Here is a 27,851-nt window from a genome sequence, read left to right on the forward strand (position 1 = left end):
CCTCTGATAGATGGGGGAAGCATTATAGACACCACCAAGCCAGTGGAGGCCGAACTCGCTTGCTCGGCGGGACTGATGGTACGCACCAATATCGGTAGGGTATAGAGACTGGTAGAATATGATAGAGGGAAGCACAATGGATCAATGGGAATGCATGGGGAAACCCACCCTCTTCAATAACTAACTAACTAACTATATGCAGAGAAAGGTTGTAATTGTTTGCGAAAATGAAGAGTTTGGTAGAATACAAATACAGAATAGAAACAAATAAAATACTGAAACGGGTGGTTGGAATATAAACCATGGAGGCGGTAGGATACTGCAGCTGGGATGTTGAAGAGCGAACCGTCGGGCCAAACATTCAGTAGTTCTTGGCGGTAATGAAGACTAAACATTTAGGACTACTTATTGGTCAGAGTTTGTTGAGTTATGATATCATATCTACAAATTAGAATTCATGTATCTTTATATTAAACTTGTATACAAATCCAGTACCTGTCTCGCCTCTCCAACATATTGGTTGGCCCTCTCATTCTTGCAAAATTATCTCGTCCCATAATAGGAGTTTTAGTACAAATTTGTGAATCTGTGTTCCATGCTTTAGCCGATCACAGTGTTCGCCTGCTCGAACACTGCGGTCGTGGGTTTGAATCCGACTCGAGGTATGGATATCTGCGTTTATTCTGTTTCTATTGTTCTGTGCGTAGGTAGGGGGCTTGCGACAGGCTCATCCCCCTCTCCAAGGGAGTTCTATCGACTGTGTATAGGATTAAGAAATTGAAAAATCGGTCAAGGCCCAACAAAGGTCTGTACAGCTATAATCCTTCATATTGTTATATGAGATGGTGAAATTGAGTATAGAAGGGATGTAATATATCCGTATGACGAAACAGCGTGTTCATTTCTACTACTTCAGATCATTGTTTATTGTTTAGAAAACTCTTATAATTGGTAAGATGAACTTTAGAACTATGGTAAAGAAACTTTGTACCATACCCTCCATAGTTTAATGACGCGTGATCTGTTGCACACGTCGTTATATTAGTATGAAGTACTATATTGCGTTCAGAAGCATGGTAAATTTTAAGTTGAAACCCTGTCACATATATGATGTTCCCAAATTTTATGAAGACATAATAGAAAACTGCTCTCAACTGCATCCGCGAATGCCTTCCAGAGTATTAGTGTGGTTATTTTTCTTCTGGTAAGAATGGGTAATGAATGAGGTGCTGTTAAATCCCTGGCCACTATTAATCATTTTAAATTTAAAGTTTAATGGGGAATACCATGAATCGCTTTTGTCAGATTTATACTTGAGTCTTATACTAAAGCTTTTCGGACTCGTCGGACATTCATAAAATTTTACTTACTAACAGGGATTATGAGATTCCCGTTCACATTCAGTCGCGGCCGTGTAGATGAGGATACGACGAGAGACATTAGCGTATGCGTGTTTCTGTCCTGAGTATGAACTTTGAGGCAAAGTTGTCCCTGTGCTTAACTAATTAAGCACTACGCCATGAAGGCGAATGGGGAGTGGATGTATAGATCCATATTTCTTTTGACCTTGGCACTAGTTGGAGGGGAGTGGTCAGCTTCACGACCCGGCCGATTTAGCCCCGTGGAAAGAGCCACCGGTACCCATCGGATAGGAGGTTCGGTGGATCCCAGAACGAGTCTGGACGACGTGGAGAATAGAAAATTCTTGACCCTACCGGGACTCGAACTCTGACCCCTCGGTCGTTCAGTCCGTAGCAAGTCGCGTTGACGAGTACGCTATTCTGACTCCTACAGTATGAACTGTAACAAGTTCGTCTCTCTTAGTAAACCCACTGAAATACATATTTATACAAAGGCGCTGCAAGGAAATTGACATGTGTGGAGATACTTAGAAGTTGCCCAGTTTGCTGGGGGAAAAAAATGAAACAGCTGTGGACGGGAGTATTAGTTTTGGAGTTCACGTGCTTTATAAATTAGTTCTTTGTTATTTTTATATCTCATTCTGTACGCTAATTATTAATATCTGATAGAAATATGCTACAGCGAAATTGATCTTTTATCACAAAAATTAAACAAGTTTTTAACTTTACTTTGTTAATAATTTACCATATTTAAGGATTCTTCAAGTATGAGTATTATATTTGAATGAGCGCTAGATTTTAATTCGTTTGCAATGCTGTGGGGATGGGGACGTTTGTCTTTAGAAGGGGTCCCTGTTTGATGCAGTTCAATTTCGGCTTCAATTAAAGTAAAACTTATAATAAAATAATAAGCACCGAAATTAAATTCGCTCAAGAAGGTTCAGTGTAAATTTATCTCAGACCATCCAGTGGATATGAGACGCGGATAAACAAGACCTTTTTTTTTTAAATTAGCTAGTGGGGGGTGGAGTCCAGCTGGGTGCACTCGGCACTGCCGCCACTGATTAGCCTATTGTACCTGCCTTGGGTGATTATGATGATGGAGAATTTGATGGAATGAAGATTGGCAGAGGAAACCGAAGTACTCGGAGAAAACTCGCCCCAGCGCCACTTTGTCCACCACAAATCCCACTTGACCAAACCCACCGCGGTGGGAAGCCAGCGACTAACCGCTTGAGCTGTGGCGCGGCCACAGACAAGACCTTTCTTTCTCTTATGCGTTGGTTTTATGGACTTCGTTTTCAAATAATGTTTAAGACAAATTTTATGCCTGCAGGTTATGTAGACCAGCAGGTAATCATTCATAATAGGCAGTCTTTATCTATCTATCTATCTATCTATCTGTATATCTCTCTATCTGTCTGTCTGCCTGTCTATCTCTCTATCCATCTATCTAGATATCTATCTATATCTCTGTCTGTCTATCTAATCTACGGTTATCTCTCTGTGTCTGTACAGCCCTTGTGAACCTTGGCCGCTTTTTTCAGTTTCTTAATCTATACACAGTCGGTATGATTCCTCGAACGGGGGATCATCCAGTCGCAAGGCCTCTATCTACACGTAGAACAACACAAACATAGAAGAAACACATACAGACATCCATGACTCGAATGGGATTCGAACCCACGACCCCAGTGTTTGAGCGGGTGAAAACGGTTCATGCCTTAGACTGCGCGGCCACTCTGCTCGGCAAATGAGCAGTCGCATTACAGAAAACCCAGTTCGTCTGTCTTCTGAAATGATTCATACGTTTAACAGTGCCGAATAAGTCTCGATTTACTTTGGGTTGAAAGTCAACATTAGAAGTCAGAAATATTGGAACATCAGGTTTGTAAGTTACAAGAGTGTTCGATGTTGACTTTACATGAATTGGGTGATATTATGTGAGATAATATGCAAACTTGGGTCGAAATATATGTTTGCTCTCAAAATTCCATATTGCTCAAGAACCAGACTAAAACTCTGGTAGTCTTGCGATATCAAAACAATGATCCAGCTGGCACGTGAAGGAAATGAATATAGGCACAGACAGACAGAAAGGTTAGGCTGTCCATGAAGGAACCGCAACCTACTTCGCTCAATGCTTAAAAAAGAAGACTATAACCGTATTTGAAAAGAACATGAAAAGTAATATTTATATAATTTTCGTTAAACCCCTAACATATTTATTTGGAGCCGGAATAGCTCAGTCGGTATAGAGACGGGCTACTAGCTGTATGGCCGACGAGTCGGAATTCGATTCCCTGCAGAAGGAAGAGACTTTTGCCTTTTCGCAGTATCCAAACAGACTCTGGGGCCCATCCAGCCTCCTGACCTGGATACCAGAGGTTCTTTCCCCGTGGATAAAGCGGCCGGGGTCTGAAGCTAACCATTCATCTCCATCAAGAGCCGAGGTTAAGAATGAGTGGAGCTGTACTCCATTCACTTCGCCGTATGTTTTCAGTGCGTGGTGTTTAATCATACGAACAACTTTACCATTTGCTTTTATTGTTTATGTAGCGACACTGTGCAACTTGTGTAAGCTCATTATTGCGGAGAGCGACTTCAGTATTGACGAGGACTTGTGAGAAAATTTTCACGGTACGTTCTGCAGTAGCCCGGACCGTCTTTATATGAGCGTGGAGTAACTGCTGAGCGGAACATCAAAGAAAACCCGCTCAGTAGGATGGAACAGATGCGCCTGATTTGTACTTGAGAGATACTCGGTTGGAATCTCTGCCGGGTCGCTGACTATCGTAGCCGAACATTTCAGTCGATTTCTTTTCTCCTTGCACATGCATTTCGGGATATGTGATGAAGTAGTCAAGACGGTCACGGAAGCCGGGCATGCACTGTCTTCGTTCCCTCTCGGAAGCCAGGATCGTGGGTTCGAATCCCACACAAGACAGGGATGTTTAGTGTGTGTATGCGTTTGTTCTGTGTTTGTGTTATCCTGTGTTTAGGTAGAGGCCTTGCGACGAGCTGATCCCCCGCCCAAGGAGTCATACCGTCTGTAAAAATGATCAGTGAAACTGAAACATCAGCCCTATGCTCCAAAATGGGATCGAGAGGACTAAAAGAACGAAGTAGTCAAGACTAGATCTTCAGCATTGTTCTAAGTTCACCATATCGAGCATTTGCTAATTTGATTCGAAGCTAAATAACTTCCGTAGGTTTTACAAAGTCATTGAACGAACTGCTACTGAAAGAAGAAACAAATCGTAAACTATTCTAAATTCCAAGTAAAATTATTGATTTCTTTTTGATTACATAGAGTGAATGATTTATTTGGGAACAACGATAACAAATCAAAACTGATTCAGGAGGAAATTAAGAGGAGATTGAACTCGGGTAATGCTTGATACCATTCAGTCCAGAACCTTTTGTATTTCCGTCTTGTGTATAAGAACATAAACATTAGAATATACAAAACTATAATTTTCCTATGGTTCTGTATGGGTGTGAAACTTGGTCTCTGTCATTAAGGAAGGAACATAGACTGAGGGTGTTTGAGAAGAAGGTGTTGAACATATGTGGACCGAAGAGGGATGAAGGGACAGTACGTTGGAGAAAACTGCATAATAAGGAGCTCCATAACTTGTACTCTTGTCCAAGTATAATTAGAATGATTAAGTCAAGGAGGATCAGATGGGCAGGGCATGTAGTACGAATAGGAGAGAAGATGAATGCTTAAAGGGTATTGGTGGGAAAGCCAGAAGGAAAGAGACTCCTGGGAGACCAAGACGTGGGTGGGTGGACAATATTATAATTGATCTTAGAGAAATATAATTGAATGATATTGATTGGATTGATCTGGCTTATGATAGGGACCAGTGGAGAGCTCTTGTGAACACTATAATGAACCTTCGGGTTCCATAAAATGCTGGGAAATTCTTGAGTAGCTGAACAATTGGCGGCTTTTGAAGAAGGGCTCAGCTCCGTGGGTGAGCGAGATTGAATTATTACTTTATTATGTGTAAACGCTGCTTTGTGTACAGCCTGTATCGACACGTTCTCTCAACTGTGATTTCAGTAAGTCTGTATGTTGGAACTCAGCGACAAAGGATAACAGCTTCGAGTTTCTGCACGCTACTACTGACTTATTCAGTTCATATCGATTTTACGTGTATTTAATTTCACAGTACAGATTCCGAACTCAAAGATGATTTAATTTAAAACACTCGACTTAGATACTATTTCCTTAGTAACGATGTCACTTCGCGCTGCATCTGTAGCTCATGGAATTTGGAATTTGCCATTTAACAAGGCCAAGAAACCAATAACCACAGTGAGGGCAGCCAAACTCCAAAATTTGGCTTGAGCTTACATTTCTATAAAGATGCAACAAATGAATAGCTTGCTGTCGTTCGTTTAAATTTTCGATTCTTTTTTCCTTAACGACGTTTATGGTCTGCATAAGTTCTATAGCGTCTAAACACACTGTTATTTTGAATTATATATTGCAAGAAACGTCGAAGAATTTGCTCCTAGAGTATTTTAACGTGTTATCCTGGAAACTGCTTAGAGAAATCACCAGTCGGGCTAGCCGACAATCGATCCGCCACTGCACTCATTTCTTCCGGAACAAAAGATACAGCGGTGTGTCGGTTTCTCAATATGTTAAATCGTTCAGACTTCATAAAATTATTACCCAATTCCTGGGCGTCGTCTGTCATCCCATGTGTTTAAGTACACTGTACTTCTCAGGGGATTTCATTGCTCAGTAGTATTATCTTCTGGGACGTTATGCAATATAGTCTGATAGAAGTTTAACGATGTTTCGGAGGAATATGTTGCCTACATTTTCAGGGTCGACTGGTACTCCAAGTAACCAATGGACAATTTGCCCTTCTGGTGTCATTGGCTTATTCTACAACACTGTATATGGAGTCAGTAATCTGCTCCGAAAGGTCGGCAAATTTCTATAGCCCTCACGACATCACAACCCAGATGATAGTCACTGCGAAGACCTCCAATTTCACACGACTTTAATCATATTTGATACTGGGTTGTAAGTATCATCAGGTAATAAAGTGTCCCTAATCGGTGGAATACATAAATTTTTCTTTGCATTGATCTGGTGTCTGCTCCTTTGGTTTTATCATGAAAACTGATGGTTGCACGTACAGTTTGTGCAGAACATTAATTTGTATATCATTTAATGTCAGCATATTTTATTTGAATTATTCGTCACTGCTGTATAGACGAAAGACATAATAATCTTTCCACCTTACAAGAGCTAAACCAGAGTGGTTGAACTCATCCGGAGATTGGCACAAGTAAAGTATTGGCTCTAAGTCTTAGGAAGCAGCAGGTTATTTTATCAGCAATGTTAATTAAGTCGCTCCTAAACCTCTGGAAGATATTCAGTCTGCCATTGAGATAATTAAGTCAACAATTTAAACGGCGGAGTTTATAATTATATTTATTATAAGGAAGGCTAATTGGATGGGTCATGTTTTACGCAGAAACTGCCTTCTAAAAGAAGTTATTGAAGGAAAGATAGAAGGGCGGATAGAAGTGACAAGAAGACGAGGAAGAAGACGTAAGAAGATGCTGGATGACCTTGGGGACAGAAGAGGATACTGTCATTTGAAGGAGAAAGCTCTAGATCGCATTAAGTGGAGCAATTGTTTTGGAAGAGACTGTGGACCTGTCGTCTGACAGATTACTGATGATGATGATAATTTTAAACATTTTAGTCTAAAAATATAGGGAACAGAAGAAAACATGCTATTAGATACATGGGTTTACGTTAGATGTTATAGGCCGATAACAATGGCCGCGTGGTCTGAGGCATGAAATATCTTCACTCGCTCGCTCACTGGGATCGTGGGTTCGAATCCCACTCAAGGCATGGATGTCAGTGTGCGTTTATTCCGTGTCTGTACTATCCTGGTGTAGGTAGAAGTCTTGAGAAGGTTAATACCCCGTCCAATGAATCCTACCGACTGTCTATGATTAAGAAACAGAAGGGAAACGAACGTTTCACTAATGACTATGCTCCAAGTGGAAGCAACAGGCATAGACGAATAAGGAGGAGGAGACGAAGAAGAAGAAGTCATTATAGCTCCGTCCAGTTTTCCTGTGTAAACGTAACCATCGCTTCCATAGAAAATTAGAATGAATTCTTTTCATTTTAGGTATATAAGCTTGTGTAAGTTTTGTTGTTTTATACAGGATGTCCAGTTTACCATTAGATTTGTTCACGCAGCTGTTACTGCACTCTTCTCGCAGAGACCCTCCGCGTTAAATGCACAGCAGATCGTGAACTGCACTTCATGAATAGCATGGGGATATTTAATCTCCAGTTTATTTAATTCCGTCTCATGACGTAACTGAAAGTGACATGTCTTGTCAGAATAAAATGGATTTTTGCTTTAACCTGTTCATAAATACCGATTCCTTAACCACAAGTGCTCTCAAATTGTTGCTTCGCAATCTAGGGGCTAAAGGTGATGTACGGCTGAAGATTTTAAGGTCGTAAGTTTGGCAACCTTGTACTACCGATAATGTGTGCTGTGCTTTTTACCAACCCACACCGAAGAGCTAAAAGACGTAAGGACATCTTGGGTTTGCTTCTATTCGGACACCGATGTCATCAAGTTTTGTCGTCAGCCATTATACGCCATCTTTAGGGTTCCTTTTTGTACAGTACTGTAACAGCAGAAAGCACTTGTCACGGTATTGCAAATCGCTGCCTAACACGCACTCTTGACAAGATATCTTCTACAGCATTTTTTTCCTTCCAGGGCGCTGTACATTGGTATCATATTCGTGTAATTTCTTTTAAAACTTATGTTTTATTCTTAACACTGTTAAGTGCATTTGTGCGAATCTCAAAGGTAGTTTTTTTTTAATATCTTGGGGTGCGGTGAGACTGAGTCCACTTGGTACGTAGGCCTGTAATTGGCCCATTCTACCAGCCCCGGATGTAGAAGATGATGAATGTGGAACAGTGGGTGGAATGAGAATTGACAGGGGAAACCTAAGTACTCGGAGAAAACCTTCCCCAGTGCCACTTTGTCCACTACAAATCCCACATGACCCGATCTAGGCTGGTATTCTGGCCACCACGGTGAGAAGCGAGCTACTAAACGCCTGAGCTTTGACAGGCCCCTTATCTCAAAGGTAACTAAATACTAAGTAGGCAGCCCTAGTAAGAAAAGCCAGCATCCATAGGGTGACTAAGCGATGAGTAGACGAATAGAAGAACGAAAACTTTGTAGCCAGCCTGTGTAAAGATAAATTGGATTCGCTTTATTTTCTTTTTATTGGTACACATAAGTAACAAAATTTTACATTCCGAATAGCTACAGTGTTTCATGGAAAAGAAAAATTAATTAATTTTCCCCGCTGTTGCCGTGGGGTTGTATTTCATTTTCTAAAGGCACGCCACTAAAACAAATCTCATACCATTTAAGAAGCTCTGATCAATACGAGTAAAGGATCTTTTGCTAACAGAAGTAGCTTCCTTTTTCTATACTTTGATATCCAAGAAAATGTATAAAACTATATGTAATTTAGCTTTATTATTATTATTGTTGTTGAATGTTGACTTATGAAGCCTCACAATTACCACCCCCTTCTGATTATCAATATTTGTCTGTTCCTTGCCACTTGTATTCAAAACTATAGATATTTGTACTGTAATTGTCGTCTGGGGATTATGCAATGCTTTATAATAATCTCTCATCTTACGACTGGTCCTGTGTATATGGTACCCCCTCCGTGGATTCTGCTGTCGCCGGCCTCAATGCTGCTGTTCAAGATGCCATGGAACATGCAATTCCCCGTGGCATCATAAACACTCATATGAAATTCCCGCACTAGTATTCTAGTTCCTTAAGGTATTATATAAGGGAAAAGAATTATTTTTACAGACGTTTTATAAAGAGAATTGGACTGCCTTTACCAAAAATTTTCTTTCTGTCGTAAGCTAGTGAAGATTACTATTAAGTGTGACAGACTTAGATGGTTGAAATCTGTGGATGAAAATTTAAAGTCGCAGCCCAAGCAATTCTGGAAATATGTGTTATAATTACAGTAATTCTTAAAGTTTTATAATTATTTTCAGTTGCGACTTGTAGGTTGTTAATAAAACCAATTAACAATCCGAACCGCGTCCTTGGTCAGCCAAACACGCTACAATATAATACACTAATGATTTAGAGAGAAAAAAATATTTGATATATTGTCACGCGTTTGGAAGGTTGTGACAATAGATGAGGTTTGGATACACTCAACTCGATAACTACAAGATATAAAGCCCTATCGTCGATCTACACACACCACACACTACATTTCACCGTTACCGCACACTAGGATTCTCAGTCTTTACTAGTCGTGTTCTGGCAACAGATTTGAACACAGTAATTATGCCATTCTCACTGAAACTGCAGCACGCATGAAGTCTTTTTTCACAGCCTTGCTCCTTCCTTTCCATGTCTTTTCAGTCATCTTCGACTGCCATCACACGAGACTCCCTCAATTCTCCACCACTCAGCTGGCCTGAGATACTCGTTAATCAGCCTCGGGGCGGATACAACAGAAAACACCGTTTCCATCGTTATAGCCCCACAATATTCTGATTGTTTCTTGTGTATTCGATGCTGCGGGAACCTTTTTACCGAGTCGTTGCTTAGCACTGAACGTATACTGTGGCTCCGCTATTCTGGATTTCATGCGTCGTGTCAAAATATTTTGTGATTTTTCAGCCCCTCGCTAGCAGCACTTCCTTTTGTCCCAGACGGTGTGGTTTTCATGTACACAAAACTTATATTCACGTTTCAGTTAGTTTTACGACGTGTTTCGGTCAAATGGTGTGACCTCATAGAGGAATTTTCCGTGAGTTGGTACACTGCTAAATTAAATAATCGTAATAATGGCACACGTGAGAGCCTCACATCTCACAACTTTCGTGCTGTACCCCAAATTAAGGAAACCGAACGAAAAATTAGTAAAGACGGGAAGAGGCCAAGTAAGTAGAGGCGTAGGAAGTTTATAATCGCATATGACAAACATGTCTTGACTTTTCATACATTGGCTATGTAGGCATAATTTGGAAACGGGTGCCCTTTATAGATGTTGCTTTACTATCTGCATCTTGTAATCATTCCACATAATTAACTGTTTCTTCTGTTACTTTACTATCTGTATCTTGTAATCATTCCACCTAATTAACCATTTCTCCACTTTCCTGCGTGTTTTGTGAAAAGGCTCAGGTTACCGAGGTTATAAGGAATACTGTGATTTCTCTTTAAATGTCTTTATCTGCCCTGCGTGCAACGTTACATCTACCCCGCTGAGGTTAATTTAAGTTCACGGTACACGTAAATAAGAGTAGGGTAGGAACCGGGAGTGAGGGCTTCACCTAGACGTGTTGTAAATACCGGAGCACCTTCAGTTTGCTGTCTTATTAATGAGACGTAATCCTCCATTAAATTTCATCATTTAACTTAGATCCGTTAACTGTGTAGCTTTTTGTGCTTCTGATCTGTTTGTGGCCCGGTCATGAAGATTTGCTTTAACAACCGTAAAATGTTTACACTTCCTTCATAATCAAAATGGCTAATTAAAATTCATAAAGAAAGGTGTTACCTTCTTCCTAAATTACACGGGCTCATAACTCAGATATAAATGAACCCATTTTTCATGCTTATTAATTCTTAGTGCACCACAATTTGCCACCTTAAAATTCTTCTGTTCTCTCCTCTTTTGTAACCGCAACTTTGTAGTGAAAATGAAATGTCTAAGTACTCTGTACATCAAATATTAAAGTCCTGAAATATGCATTGGTTATGAGACTAAAAGTTCCCCATCCCACAATGAAAGTAATGTTCACGTGACTATCACTAGGCGAAATTATGTTCTCCGGTCATGTACATGTATAATAGCTGGGAAAAGAAAACTTCGGGATGCAAGTTGTAAACAGTTACAAAAGTGGATACTAATTTTTAGTTACTGGATCGTGGACAGCCGCTTTTCTAAGTCACCTGAGCACCATTTAGAGTAACACATTCTTCCTCATGACATAGCTGCAAATGAAACAGTCGTTGTTGTAGAATCCCGAACGGATCCAAAAGCTACTAAAACAGCTCGGAAAGTTAAGGAGGTTAAAAAGAGATGCTTCTCAGAGACATGACCCCCCTCCCCAAAAAAACGCATCTTAATAACAAGAAAGATGGAGAACTTATTGAAAAATATTTACGGACGAAAAGCTGCATCTACGTCTTAATATTTCATAAAATGGCTGCTTTTTCGACGCAGTTGCTTCCCTCTATTTGTGTCACCACCTGGACACAAGTGTCCCGATCAGCTACACATGCACCGCGTCCCTCTGTCGAATGATACGCTAAACGTAATCACGGCTGTAGGTGACGGAGTAGCATGGCGTAGTTACTTCTGTAGCCGTCATTGTATTTGTAATCATCTTCACTAACCACGCACATATATGATGAAGAGTGAAAATGTCTGACATAAATTGAGATGTATCACAGATACACTCGTATCTGTAGACCTTATGGGAAGATGCTTGTATACGGGCAGTTAATACATCGCGTGAATGGGAAAATGTCAGGCTTTATGCTAGTGGAGACTATATACGTAAGTTCATAATTGCGATGTAAAGCTGAGTGCGTAACATAGGTATCTTTGCTCATACACCCTACATATACAAGTCACAAATTCTTGCAGCTGTAGCAGATATTGGCGGCGCGGCAGGAATACCATATTCAAAGGGCTACTACTTTTACTCGAGCCTCTGCTGCTAATGTAAAAATAAGAATAAAATACAGGGACCCCCCCCAATATTTCACACTTTTAATAGAGGCTATCCATGGACATTTTCAATGTTAAAGCAAAATGTAACGCACGGCGCGTGGTGTGATAATCTGAAGTTGGTGCTAGTCACTTGAATGCCAGAGCCACCTTATCGAATGGCAGAACAGTCAAAGAAACTGGCGGCGGACGGATGTGTATACACATTTGGATCCCTCTGTACATCTATACCTATGATAATATTCGTTAAATTTTTGTCTCTATGGAATACCTAGAAACCTCAGACAAGCTGTATTAAATCTAAATGGACAGTCTACCCTCTCCAATATGTTTGCCTTGTAATGAATTTGTCATTGCCGCATACCTTTAAAGGAGTCAACTGCGCATGCGTGTGATGAGAGGAGATTCCTTCCCCTGTTCATTTCTATAGCATATGAATTATTTGTCGCTCAAAATACAGCTGCATTCTGAAGCCTGAAACTGTAAGCTCGAACTTTATCTGTGATAAATGAAAGCGCGTAAATAAATAAAAGCCACGTTCAGAGTGCAAATTAGAAAAATAAAATACTTGTTAGAGGAGTAGGCATATTTTTTCTTATTCGTGTTCTCATGCTTTCTGTGTAAGAAATGCTAGGAATGAAAGCAAAGGCCAGAAATATCTTAAATATCAATTTTCATTAGCCCGTAATTTCAATAGAATTAGTAATGAGTGTATCACTGCTATGTAAATTCAATGCAATTTTCATAAATAGTATATGTTATTTTATGTCCTAAATATAGTTAGCCTGGTCAGTGGAAACTGACGTTTCGGATTACATAGGGGATCCATCACTGAATGGAAATATGAATTGTCACAGCCGTAAATCCAAATTTATTTGTGTGAATCATATTTCAACACATTTGAATGTTGTATATATGGTCTTAGCTATATTTTATCTCAGGTCAGGTTAAGTGTAGTTGTTACCTCTGAGGTAAATGGATGTTCGGTATCGTTGAAACGAATTTGGGCGTAACGAAATACTTTCCAGGAATGTATCCTTTTCGTGAACCGAGGAGCTAGTGTACTGGGTGTAGTAGCTCTCTGTCATCTCTCTGTTTTCATTTAAACAGGACATACAGTATGAGCGCCAATGTGCAGAGACTGTCAGAACTGCAGGCCCCAACAGACACTTTGTTGATTCTGCTCGACAATCCTGTGAAGTCGCTTTTGATCACACGCACCAACCAGCCTGCAGATTGTTGTTCTAGACGGTAAAGACCTGAGGTAGTTCAGTTGAATTGTTTTCCGTTAATCGGCCCTCAACCCTTACGATCGATTCTCTTGTGTTGTTCATCATTCGGTAGCTTTATTAATGTATACCGTAATTTAATTCGTATGTTCAACACTGAAGATCTTGAAGGTGATTTTCAACTAGATATTTTTGTGCTTTCGTGTAATGCATTGATTAAATACGTGTGTGCAGTACACATTTAGTTCCTCGTGGAGCCAGAATAGTTCAGTCAGTACAATGACTAGCCTATTGACTTGAATATCAGGGAATCGGGGTTCGATTCCGAATCCAAAAATTATATACTTAATGAGTATTTTAGTGTATCGCATGAAATAGAACTCGGCGATGTGCACACGGAACCTAATGCTATTAGGAGAGTGAAATGGAATGTGACAAGGATAAGGACAGTAGAAATGCATACATAATTTTTGTGGAACTATCTCTTCGGAAATTTCCAGCTGGGAAACTGCGATTGAAACTCGAATATAGCATTAAGGCTGATACTGGGAATGGGAGGGGCAATAGCTGTGTTGAACTTGTAATAACATTAGTCATCAACCCCTAGACGGTACAAAAACCAAACTGTAAACCATGACAACGAATTAATAGAAGAGCTATACACCAACGGTCCAGTGACAAGAAGACTGAACAGAAAATGGCCCCAAGACATCATCAATCAATGAAATAGACTACATGTAGGAGAAACATCACTGAATGTTTCCCTCGCAATCTAACCACCTACAACACATTTACTTAATACTCTGTAATGATGTGAGTAAAGCGCGGCCGGCGCGTAAGGCTGAGAACCTTACCGCCATCTTTGAGCCGATTGTCTAGGTAGTGTGGGTACCTCAACGTCTCACAACCCTATGGGCCTTCACGGCCTGATACAGGGATAGCTTTACTTTTACTTACTTACTCTGTAATGATGTAGATTGTAAAGAAGCATAATAATAAAAAATCAACCGCTAGTTCTCCTGACCGCAGGTGCATTTCAAATTCTGCCACGGGTGTCGCAGTCGCCGCATATAACCTGCTCGTAATTTAGTGTTCGTTGCAATATTATGCGGCTTTACTGTAATGATAAACTAAATGGCCTTGTACTCATATTTATGATGTGTAGTAAGAAAGAAGAGTTACAGCCAAATTGCTTTCAGGTATTCCTTAACAGAGAAGTCATTCCTTGGAGAAGCAAATAGAGAACCTCACGTTTCCTTTAGTTGAAAAAGCAGTGTGTTTGGAATTACGAATAATATTACAGGTAAATTCAGGTAGTAGACATCCTGGTAACGACGGCCGGTGTCTTTTCACATCACGTGATATTCAATTTCTTGTTCTTGGCTTTTTGTAACAGACTGGCACGAGCTGCTGTTTGAATTATAAGGCGTAGTGGGGGAGTCGTTCAGCGTTAAGGTGCATTCTGCCGTGGTTCCTTAATACTGTAATGTGTTCACGTTTATCACACGAGTGGGCAACTTTCTATAATTTTATTCTTTTCTTAACCTTAGAGAAAGTCAGTGGCGCGAAATTTCCCGTCAGGGTAAGGCTTTTATTCTTCGCATAAAACTCAGTACTGCTCTGGGCCCCACCCGCCCCTCTATACAGTGGGAGCCGAGGTCATTTTCTTCTGGTGTAAGGTCGTCCGTTCGTGAATTTGATCACATCTCCAGTTAGGTTCTGGATTAATGATATGTGGAGCCCTGCCTCCAGTCCATCCTTCTTCTTCATGGCCGCTCCTAACTGAGCGCATTGACAGTGTTACACTTGTCTTACCCTTATAACTTTACGATGTAGCATTTCTTACGCAGTGTATTATGAACACTTCGCTGCCTTATAACCAACTTCGCCTCCATGTGGCAAAGTTCATGTTACAAACGAGGCTCTGACGTCCAATTCAATAAGTTATTACGATTTATGATCGGTAGTTCGGTTTGAGATCAATTCAACAGCACTGGTTGTTTCTTATTGTCAACACTCAAAACTGATTAAACTAAACTTAAAATAATATCAACGGAATTTTACTAATTAGGGACGTAGGGGTTAATGGGATCAGGCTTCAACATTTTTCTAGGCAGTCGGTTCACAGCGCTGTGGTTGACAGCCTTAAGCGCCGGTACCCATTACCCCCAAGAATATTCCTGGTACTCATTTCTGTTAGAGGCTGAGTCGACCCCAGGGCCATAGTGTGCTGGAAGGATTAGGTTAATTGAAAATTCCGCCTCCTCGGGATTCAAACCAGCGACCTTTCGGTTTGTAGCATAGTGCTTCAACCGACTATGCTAACACGTATAAACAGAATTAGGGGAATATTAAAGTGAATCATAAACAGGTAGTTGAAGGACATACCTAAATTGAGTTCAATTAGCTTAGGATAGCACCCACTAGCGGGCTGATTTTGACACTTATCTAATTACCTCTGAGACGGGGAACTAGCCACTTCTCCAGAAAGACTCTTCTATATGGAGTTAAGTACTGAAATACCCACTTCTTACCTGCTGAATGGAATATAATCTCCGTGGCCTGTAGTCCGCACGCGAACTGTACTGACCATGCGACCGCCGTTTGTCAGCGTAGTTAGTGCCAACTTCAGCGGACAGAGGGTGTCACGTGGTCAGCGTAACCGTTCCCCACGGCCCCTAATCTCGTTTTTTATACCGGAGCCGCTGTTTCCTTGAAATAGCTCCTCAATTATTCTCACTAGGCTGAGTGGAACCCGTTCCAGACCCACTACTTCTCAGAAAATCTGGTAGCTCCGGGAATCGAACCCGGGACCTCTGGATTTGTAACCAGGAACACTGACAACAGAGGCGGTCAATGGAATGTTATAGCATCACCTATTTTAAGATTATTCTAAGATTTTCCACTTTACAGTTCATACATTAGAACTAAATTTCAACAAGGCACCGAAAAGAAGTCAGGGATTCATATTTTATTGCTCTCAGGCCATTAGCTACTTGTCTTTGATTTCCGTACCAGGTTTCATATGGTAAGAGTTAAAGCAGCGTAAATGGAATGGAAGCTGGGAAGGATTCCTTTCTTAGAACCCCAATGTTACATTCTGGACGTGAAGGAAACATGTCATTTCCATTTAAATGGAGTCTTAGATATAACGTTTCTCCTTGTGGGTGACAAATCGCAGCATCACAGATTCAGCACCCCTTCTCTCCCTCATCCCTTCAAACTCTTCACACTGTTATAAAGACCCCGCTGGGGACTTGCCGTCTTCCCCTCTTACACCAACTGCAGAAGGACCCTCCCTTACACTATCCTAACCAACATCAGATGCTAGTCCTGCCGCCGCCGCTGCGGCTTCATGAGATAAAATTCAACGCTTGGCTTCCTACAAACCGAGCTTACTCATGCCGAGGTCCTAAATCCAGCCAGCAACCAGAGTATGGAATCTTCCTTATATTCTTCCACAGTTCCATTCGATCGGTTCAAGTGCGGATGTCACGCCGTCGGCTTCCGCTACTCAAGACTTCCGTCAGAGTGAAGCCTCTCTTTCATTCTGTTTCGAGCCAGACATCAACTATTTACAGATATTAACTTTTAAAGGAAAGCCAGCTTACTTCTGTCACTACTGTCTGAGGAGATTTTGGTGTCATAACGGATTTTATAGCTCCTTGTTTATAAACAGATACCTAATTGCAATCCAAATGGTTTCCATAAGGAAATATCTAACTTTAAGTTTAAATTTAGTGTTTATTGAATGGACCGGAAGTCTCGTCACCAGAATGGATGGGAAAAGAAAGCTGATACATCATTTGGAAATGTGGCACAGTTCAGATATTTGGGGAAGGCGGTAACAAAATCGAAATTCGAATCATGAGGAAAAAAGGAGGAAATTGAATTCCGGTAACGATTGACACATATTAGTCCAGAATCTTTTGTCTTCTCGTCGCGTTTCTAAAGACGTAAACACTATAATATACAGAACCTTAATTTTGTCTGTGGTTTTGTGCGGGTGTGAAACTTGGTCTCTGGTATTAAGGGAGGAATATAGACTTAGTGTGTTTTAGATGAGGGTACTGAGGAAAATATTTGGACCGAAGAGGGATTTGCAGATAGGAATTTGGAGAAAGCTGTATACTGAGGAGTTTCATAACTTCAATTCTCGCCAAGTACGTATAATTAGAGCGATGAATAAATATGAGATGGGCATGGTATGTAGCACGCATTGGGGAGGAGGAGAAGAATAATGCGTGTAGAATTTTGGTGGGAAAGGCAGAATGAAAGAAACGACTACAATGACCTAGACGTAGGTGGCAGGACAATGTTAAGATTAATCTTACAGAGATAGGATGGGGTAGAATGGACTGGATTGATTTGGCTCAGGATATTGCCCAATGGATAGCTTTTGTGATGACTGTAATCAACCTTCAGGTTCCATAAAATATTGGGAATTCTTGTAATAGCTGCGGGACTGGCGGCTTCCCAGGAAGGGTTCAAGTCCATGGAGTCAATTGAATTAGTTGCCTGTTTAATGGGACGAGAAAAAACAACGAAAAAGTTATGCCTAAAGTATTTGAGGTGAAGCTTGTAATGTGTATGTGTTATTTCGACCTTTTGTCTTCACGTCTGCTGTCTATAAACGTTAAAAGTAAAAAAATCTATAATTTTGCCTATGGTTCTGGATGGGTGTGAAATTTTGTCTCTGACATTAAGGGAGGAACAGAATGAGGGTGTTTGAGAAAGGGGTACTGAGGAGAACACGTGGACAGAAGAGAGATGAAGCGACGGGAGGCTGGAGAAAAATGCATAATGAGGAATTTAGTAACTTTTACTCTTCACCATGTATAATTAGAACGATAAAGTCAAAGCGGATGAGATGGACAGTACATTTAGAACGAATTGGGAGAAGATGAATGAATATAAAATATTGGTAGTAAAATCATAAGGAAAAAGACCACTAGGATGACAAAACACGTAAATGGCTGGATAATACTAAAATGGATCTTAGAGAGATAGAATGGGGTTGTGTGGACTGATTCGGCTGGCTCAGAATAGGGACAATTGGGTGGCACTTGTGAACACGGTAGTAAACCTACGGATTCCATAAAATGCTGGGAAGTTCTTGAGTAGCTACAAAATTGGCGACTTCTCAAGAAGGACTCAGCTCCATGAAGTTATTAAATTCTTTCGACGTGATATCCGTTGTGTCCCTGCATAGAGCCAGCGTATAATTTTCTACTGTTTCCATGTAGTATTAATCACCAGAATTACGATTCCCCCTGGACGAAATGCGAATTTGCTCTGTGACGATGAGTATGAGTGGCAGCATAGCTACACCTGTGCAAGTAACACGGGCCTGGACTAAACAAGTTGCCTTATCATTCCTTCTCACACGGTAGTCCATGTGGTACGCAGAACCATTATTCTAAGTCCTGTAAACAAACTGGTCTTCAACGAGGCGACCCTTTTATTTTCAGTGCGAAAGAAAAAGCAATATTATATATTTTGTTGTTGTGATCAGTACCTTGCCCAAAGCAGGGATTCGTGCGTGATGTTCGCTAATGTAGAAACTAATTAAATATCATCATGAAGTGCGAAAAGGGATATCTAGGAGTAAGTCAGCCTAATGGAAAAACCACGGAAAACAAAAGCATTGCGAAGGGTGGCTCGCTGAGGAGAGTAAATGATTGTTTATAGCGTGCTTCAGACCTGCAACGAAGTTAAGAAGAACAAATGACATTGCTCCTCTGTAAATGACTGTTGCAAGGGCGGCGAAAGTAATTGTCAGAAGTGAAGGGAAGGTGAGAAAATGTGTAGGTACTTCTCAAATGGAGGAAAAGTATGAACTCTTCGAAGAAGTCAGTGCGCAAGGAAACAAATTCATTGGATAATTTGGAAAATAATGTTATTCATAGGACATTTTAAGAATAAGATTGTCACATCTATGATGGTACGCGTGACGAAAAGGATGGGTTCTGTTTCGGATGATTGGATTTATTAACACTTTAGTTACAATTTTTCTTAATCATATTTAAATACAGCGCTATTTTTTATTTCCACAATTTATAGTGTTCACCGTTGCACACGCACTCGGATTCTCTGTTTCCACTAGTCGTCTCCTAGCAACGGATCTCAGAACAAAAACTATCACTTCAAATCACTATGAAGTCCTCTTGTCTCCTACGAACTTCCTGTGGTTGTCTACTTCCGAGAGCTTAGAACTTACTGACTGCATTGACTTCTCTTGTAAGCACTTAGCACGCTGCATTCTGCATTCGTCTCTCACTTTAGTCTAAGCTATAAGGGATACTCGTTACATAGTCTTCGCACGGACCATTCAGAGAAAACACTGCCGACGGTACAGAAAACAAAATTGACATGCTACCTAACCAGCGAGTTCATTGGCGCGCTGACTGTTGCCTAGCAACCAGCTATAAACATTTGTCCTGTTGTCGCGTGTTTACATTTCTTTGCTTAGTAATGGAAACACTATGCCTATTGTTGGCCAAGAAATTGTTCTCGCAGGAAAGAGTTTATCTGGCCGTTCCCTAGCGACGGTTATACATGTTACTATATCTACCAGAAAAGACATTTTTCAGCTTCTGAGATATTCTCTTCCTCTTAAAATATTAAATTGGGTTTAAGAAAGAGAAGAAGCATTTAAGAAAAGACTGAAATGGATGGTGTTCAATTTTGAGAAATGAAGAAACTTGATGCTTTTATAGGAAGTACAGGACATGGATAATTTCCAGACGACGTACTAGAGAAATCTGAAAGGGAAGAAGGGTTTTAGAAGACAGTCGTATATAGAGACGAGACATGGGTTCACAGTCATTACAGAGCAAGGCAGTGAGTGCTGACAGCATGATGGAGTTCCAGCTGTAACGACGAAGAACAGAGAACTTCAGTTGCTAATGCAGAATGAGGGGGGTGGGGTTTCACAGGAGGGGCAAAATTAATTTCCTATTCAGAATCGAAATCGGAAAACTACCAGGATGATATAAATATCATATATTAAAAGAAGTGTTAGAAAGAAAATCCTGATACCTAATACGTCACTCTGTACTATAATTAACGCCATATCACACCTTACAATAAAATAAACCTCCCAACTACATCATCTCGTAAGAAAGATTCTGTAAATGGGTTAAGAAAATAATAAAACTACCGTTGAAACTAACAAAAAGAAACTCCTACACATTGCGAGATTTAAAAGAAACGTATATTTATATCGTCGACAGAATTTTACCAAGCAGAGGTTTTGCCTTGTTGCAACTTTTTTCATATGACTGCTTCTAAAATCCTGTAGGATCGACATTGAGTTAATGAGAAACAACTGCGGCTACAAATATTACTTCTGTTTTCTTAACGCCTGAAAAACTAACAATGAATAATTTGGGTGCAATAATGCAAAAGAAGGCTGAGTAAAATCTTGTATTCATTGGAAATATTGAAGAAAAACATCGAAGTAGAGATGAGTAAAAGAAGGAAATGAATGCACTATGTAAGATTTGAGGCTTTCACGGCGGTGACTATGAAGAAAGCAGTCTTCTGGGATTTGTCACAGTGTATGTGTGGTGTTAACCGACGTTTTGGATGAACGTATCGCCTCCATCTTCAGGGTAGAAGGAAAAATATAAGAAATCCGCAGGCGAAGAGACCGGATTTCTTATATTTTTCGTTCTACCCTAAAGATGGAGGCGATACGTTCCTCCGAAACGTCGGTTAACACCAAATACACTGTACCAAATCCCAGAAGACTGCTTTCTTCAAGTGAATGCACGTTTGCCAATACAGAAAGAGAAACTGGTGAAAGGGAACCTGAAGACAGAAGAAGGGAATCCCTGGACAGTGGCAGTGCCACGGACGCTGCATCTGAAGGGGTCTGCAGTTCCAAACTCGATTCCAAGAACGACCTGGGAGATCATTTGCTTCCTGGATCTGAGCTATTGATTAAAGTCGGAGCTGCTTTCAGGAAAGGTACAGCAATACATCTGTGTTTTTGCTCGTCTGACTTCTCTCCCGCAGACGTCACGAATTGCGCATGAGCAAGATCATGTGATTCATATCTGATTGGAAAATAATCTATGTATCAATGGAACTTGAATGTTTATAATATCGTCACATGTCACTTGATTTATTAACCTACATGTCTTAACTACAAATAATTATTACACTATTATCATTTACATACTACAGGCACTCCACTCTACTATCTTCAGTCTGTTTGCACTAGTCTTCATGAATTTATAACACAGGCACTATAAAAGTCTCCCTAAATCACAACTCCCAATATCACTGCTACAGCGCACATAAAGTCGTCAAAGCACACATGAAGTCTTCAGATGCTGACCTCTTGTACTCTTCTGTACTCCTAGTTCCAATTCACTCTGAACTTACAGCTCACGGCTCCCGTTATATAGCCGCGGAACGAAATGGACCTGCAGTAAACACATATCACATGATCGCTATCCAGCCAGTCTATTGGCCCGTGGGTCGGATGTAAAGAAAACACGGCTTCCTGTATTGTTGCGTGTCGGACCGTCTTTACGGTGATGTTGCGTTGGCAACGCGTTTATCAAATCCTTTACAATATTTTATTCTTGAAAATCCAATGACTGAAAACTTATTAGTCCTAAGTTACTTGATTTCAGTTCATTTTCTGCTAAAGAAGAGACATGTCATGATAACTCACAATTTTCATTGACAAGCAAGTATTGTAAAATCCGTCCAGACTTTTCCCGTCACTAATTCTACCAAGGCCAGAGTTGTTTCTGCCCAATTTCAAGTAGGCAATTCTAAAGTGAAGACCCTGAGTGCTCCATCAGTGGAAATGTCAAGTATTTTCGTGTCTCAAAAGCCTGCTTGAGGTAGCAGTCGAGTCTGTCCTGCCAAGAACCTCAACCAAACGAGAGGAAGTGTTCTATCAGACATTTAAAACATGTCTCGTCCATACTTCGGGTCTTGGGTTTTACGGATCGATACTTGGCTAAACCTTAAAAGCACTATCGAATTCCACTTATCGGCCCATTTCCTTAACTTATCGACTTTGGTAGCTGAATTGTCAAACAATCTGGAACTTGCGGTAGTCCGCTCTAAAATACTAGCTCAGTTGTCAAGTGTATCGTTTTATAAGTTGACAAGATCTTTACATATCATTCGATAGAAGTTTAAGTGTTACGTGTCAGATATCTTGCCTAAAACATTGGTTCCTGTGGTCTGAATTTATCTGACTCCTGAAGAAGACAGCACCGACATATATAGAACAATTTTCGAGCGAAAGTTGCTGTCTTCCTCATTCAGTTGTTGAGGAAATAATATTAATTGGTAGCGTTCAAGGCTCGCTTATGACAAAGAACGGTAGCACTTAAGAAAATTTTTAAGGTTTTATCGTGTATAAAAATCGTTGAAGGCATCGTACACGAAAGGCAACCTCAGGTTGAAGAAAGTTGACTGCATGGACACCTGAAGATATCGTTAATGAAAAAATGAACATGTAGATCGAAACGAGTAAACTACATCGTAAGTACGTAGAGAATTAAATGTCAATTGTGTTTGACGCTATATAGGTCAGTTAAAATGTCTGGAATTAAAATACTGTGGGGAGTGGAGTCCAACTGGGTCCAATCGTCACGGCGGCCACTGATTGGCCTGTTGTAGCCTGCCCCGGGTGAGTATGATAATGGAGAATTTGATGGAATTAAGACTGGCAAGGGAAACCGAAGTACTCGAAGAAAACCCACCCCGGCGCTACTTTGTCCACCACAAATCCCACTTGGCCAGACCCTGGTTCGAACCCGGGCCACCGCGGTGGGAAGCCAGCGACTAACCGCTTGAGCTATGGCCGGCCCTTCCTGACATTATCTCACATTGGACCAAATCCACGTCTTTCTGCGTTCTATAAAATTCGTTATAATAACACTCGACGTTGCGTGTATTAACTTACTGTCATAGTAAATGAACGAAACTAACACATAAGAAGAGTGTCATCGAATTATTGAATTGTTAGAATATGAAGTTCTCTTATTTACAAAATACCGTATTTACGCATGTATAGGCCGCGTGCATGTATAGGCCGCAGCACAATTTTCAGAGAGAAATTATAGAAAAAATAATTTTCTTTGAATATTATTTCAGGAGTAGAACACCCTGTATTACTAATTATGAATAATTTTTTTTAAATGAAGTGTGATTTCGAATATTTCGAATACAAGCCGCACCCCAGTTTTCCTCTTGAATTTTTGGCCAAAAATGTGCGGCCTATACATGCGTAAATACGGTATATCAATATCTGGCAGAGCGTGCATCCTTTAAAACGTGTCCGAAGCTACAGCAGTCTACCAGCTTGCAGGGAACATCAATACTATTCATTACTTCCCTTTAGGGGCACACATTCAAGAGAAACAGCTTGCGATTTCGAGCGAATTGATGTTCGAGAATGAACACATCCTCTGTTCATGAGTAACCCATGATCGCACCTGGCAAGTGGCGACAACAACAGCCAAGCTCCCTGGGCTCAATGTCACGCGAAAAGTTGCGATCATCCGATCGGTGGGGTGTGGGCAGTTAATGATATACTTTCTGAACCTTAGTATGTGACTGGTTTGTACTGCGTTTTAAATGGTACACTGTGTACATCATATGCACTTTTGTGACTGACAATGTGTAATAATATTAAGGACAATTAAGAAAATTCGCAATACACAAACACAACTGATAATTCCAATTGCCTCTCAACGCACAATAACTTGGATCGCTCAAACACCGAGTAGTCCACCTCAGAATCAAAATCGCTCTAGTCAGTGGCATTTTTTGCTTTTCTCTACATGTTCCGGTGATGGCAGGTGTCGAGGGTTATTATGATCCTAAACTTGACTTAATAAGAATACAGGCACATTCTCCATTTGAGAAAACAGGGGCCTAGAACGCACTTTATTTCCCTAGACGCAAAAGCTAGAGCTCTTATACAATGTGATGAGATGCGCAGAAGACAATTTCTGTGTATGGGCGCAACTGAAGACTCCATATTCTCCTAGAGAAGATAATAGAGATAGACAGTTCATTTCGCTGCTGGCGGCTGGTTTCTGCGTCGAATTGACTCCTAACGGCCTACAAACTCTGCCTTCCGCTTTCCCTTTCACTTCCCCTCCTTAGCGCAGGTTCATGCCATCACATAGTAATCGAGCTATACAGCATTAACATCCATTGGTCGGAGCGCAGTATACTTCTTTCTAATCGAACTATTTTCATGTGTCCATTTAAATAATCTAAACTAAAAAAAAAACATTTAAAGAGACGACCCTTATTCAGAATATTAGATGCTGAATTTCGAGAGCCAGAAATCACAGTCATACGCCTGCAATTTCTCTGCCCTGATTAACTACAATGCACATGTAAAGAAAGCATCAGTGGCTGCGAGAACTTATTCCCTTAAGACTGATTTGCAGTCCGAGGAAACATCATCTGATTTTGCTTTAGTTTTCCCTAGCCCTGTCAAGCACATGGACCCAAATAAACTACAGATATGCAAAGGCCTTTTTATCACACACTCTCATAAATCTACAGTCTCCCTTATTTAACAGTATATAACTTATGCAGTTAATAATTAGTGTCGTTAAAGAAATGAAGGGCCACTGAAGATAACTATCCTCTGAAATGTGATGCCGTATAGTCTGACAGAAAGTTATCAACGCTTCGGAGAACCTGCTGCCCCCATATTCAGGGCGTGATAGTAAATTCTACTTTCAAGAGAGAGTAATTGGTATCTCCGAAACGGCGCTAATTTTGTACAAGAATACATGGTGTCACAACCCAGAAGATCGTGATCTTCACCTTCACTGGATGGGTAAACAAATCTAAAAAAAAAAAAGGGTGCTGTTCAAAAAGGGGATGGCTCCATTTCTAGTCGAAATTCAGTTTTACTTCGAGGAGTTCCGTCTTATGGGATGTAATGCCCTGATGAAAGTCAACCAATTTATCGGATGAACTCCTCATCTCCATCTTCATGGTCGAAGAGTAAGCCTAGCGAGAAAGGAGAATGAAACAGACAGCAAGAAGAGCTTACTATTCGAACGTGAAGATGGAGGCGAAATACTCCCCCGAAACGTTGGCTGATGCCCTACATGCTTGTAGTATTCATTGTTCAATATATGTATAGAATCGCCCCGGTGTCCTGGTGGAAGAGCCCCATGGCTCAAGGGAATAGTTAGTTACTCTGCAACGGTAAAAACAGGGAGCACACCATGGTGTGATTTACATTGAGTGCTTAAAACATGCTTCTAGCTATTTTCCATAATGTGTCGAAAACTTCCTTCTTTGCGCTGGACTCCTCGAGTTTAGTTTCCATTTCCCTGCTCTATTTAGTGCTGAATTCAGCTGGTAAGACTGCACAGTGCTGAATTACAGGATGGAAATGAAAGTTTTGTAACAAGAGATTCCAGAAAATCGTAATATTTGTCTTATGGGACTATGAAGATCGCTGTTTTCTGGAAAGAGACCTTTGTCCGGGATCTGTAGCAGTATACCGACGTTTCGAATGTATGTACTCTCTCACTGGTTGGGGTGGAAGATAGAGGAAATACGTTCCCCCGAAACAACTTTAAATATGTACCAAGCTACACGGCGTCATATCCCAGAAGACAGTAGTCGTCCTCTTATGCATTATTGTAAAAAGGTGACATTTCTGCAGTGCAAACACGCTTGAATAGTACATGTATGAAATGAAAGCAGGAAGCCACGATTTCCCAATTCCTTTTGCCATCACTGATTCCTTAGGGGAACACAGAAACGCAGACACATGGAGGGTTGCTCTGAGGGCGAAGTTTGGTTAGATGGATGGAGGCAGGAGAGATTCAGCAGGAATTTTATATTAGATCCAATAAAGCAGCCAGCCAGATCACTTTCGACGGGGCGGTTTTGGCATCAGCGGTAGTGTGAGAGGGTGGGGCGCTCTTCCGTCTGTTCGGCCAAGCATTACCGCTGAAGATACTTCGCCCCATACGGAAGTATCTACACCATTTTACCTTCCCAACGAAACTGCCTTCTTCATTGATTAATTGGTCGACATTGTGAGCTGTATCCACCATTCAGTCAAAATGTAAGTGAATGAACATCAAAGAGTTTCATATTTCTTTATTCTATTACCGTATTCTTCCTTTTTTCTATATACTAGGTCTATGTGCTTTTAAGAAAGACCTGAATTGTTGTGTAAAGTTTACAAGTAGTTTAAACCCTCTGCAATGGTGTGAAATCAGGTATCAGCCGGTGTGCACCTATTGAACTTGCAAGTTATATTATGAGCCTTCCAGTGTTTTAGTTTTGGGCCCCTATTATCGCATGAGAGAAGAACTGGTTAACAGTGAATAAGAACGGGTTCACAAAGAAGCGGTAGTGGAACACTGTAGGCACTATCCCGGCGATTGCTAGGAGACACTGAGGAAAACTACGAAAAACTTCGGTTAGTATATTTGGTGTTTCAGCCAAGATTCGAACTTGGAACCTACCGAAAAATAAGTTACAGATCTATCGTTTCTGTAGCCTGCTATTCGTGTGTCCTAAAATCATTTCTTAAGTGTATTCTTTTTCTTTCAGGTCTTCTGAATTTGTTGTGGGCCCTTCCATTCGGTAAGTTCTCTGCCTTTTTCTTTTGTGGCTTACAATTTCAGCAAGTTTTAAGTTGCCGCATATGAATGTTACTTAAGTCTGTCTGCCCCCTTCTCTTTAATTTATACATTCCATAAGAATACTATTGCATCCTTTCGTCAATGGTTTCGTGTTAGAATTACTCACTGTAATAATGATATACTGCTTCGTACCGCCAAAGGGTCCTCAATGATCTTTCGATATACCCGCCATCTGGTTAACATCAGCTAAATTTCTCTTAAGAGTAGAGATTAGGCAGCGATCAGACGTAAATTAAATTCACCTGTACTGCTGTCGGTATGTTTTTTGCCAATTCTTTTATTAGCAATGCTGATATACACGTATGTGTGAAAGGAAAAGTATAGACGAGTATATACCTCTAACAAAAGAGCATATAAAATATGAAATTTTCACCTCTTACTTTTGATTCACCGTCTCACATGCAAACATGTGTTAAATTCTTAAATTAATGTTTTTGAGATTTAAGATTATTTTTCACCTCACTGGTACACTCCATGTTTCGACCGATATGGTCATCATCAGGAGCTTCGAAAATTGCTTTTGAAAACTGCTGCACTTCCGTCCATTGAGCACAATTCCAAAATATACCCTCGTTTATGCACCCATTTGTTGTACGTTTGTATTGCTGGCTGAGTCTTCATACATGTCGTTTTATTAGAAAAACCTGCTACAGGCTCTGAATAGCGATCTCTCCATTGCAGGAAGTATGGAACACAATAGCATGTTAGTACCGCCTGCTGTTACTTGCATCTACAGTTTCAATAATTATGTACTTTGCTCTGTGTCG

At 40.6% G+C, this 27,851-nt stretch overlaps 1 protein-coding gene and 1 long non-coding RNA gene across 2 annotated transcripts in view; one reads left to right on the forward strand and one right to left on the reverse strand.

Moving 5' to 3' along the window:
* The window catches only part of LOC117282246, a 537,046-nt gene that overhangs the window by 258,668 nt on the left and 250,527 nt on the right, over positions 1-27,851 (forward strand). Inside the window, exon 3 of the long non-coding RNA XR_004512926.1 lies at positions 26,993-27,025. This is a non-coding gene — a long non-coding RNA (uncharacterized LOC117282246). The remainder of the gene's footprint in view (positions 1-26,992; positions 27,026-27,851) is intronic.
* The window catches only part of LOC111863630, a 364,157-nt gene that overhangs the window by 258,612 nt on the left and 77,694 nt on the right, over positions 1-27,851 (reverse strand). The gene's annotated exons all lie outside the window — the stretch shown is intronic.

The sequence above is a fragment of the Cryptotermes secundus genome, unplaced genomic scaffold (assembly GCF_002891405.2).
Source record: "Cryptotermes secundus unplaced genomic scaffold, Csec_1.0 scaffold99, whole genome shotgun sequence".
Lineage (NCBI taxonomy): Eukaryota > Metazoa > Arthropoda > Insecta > Blattodea > Kalotermitidae > Cryptotermes > Cryptotermes secundus.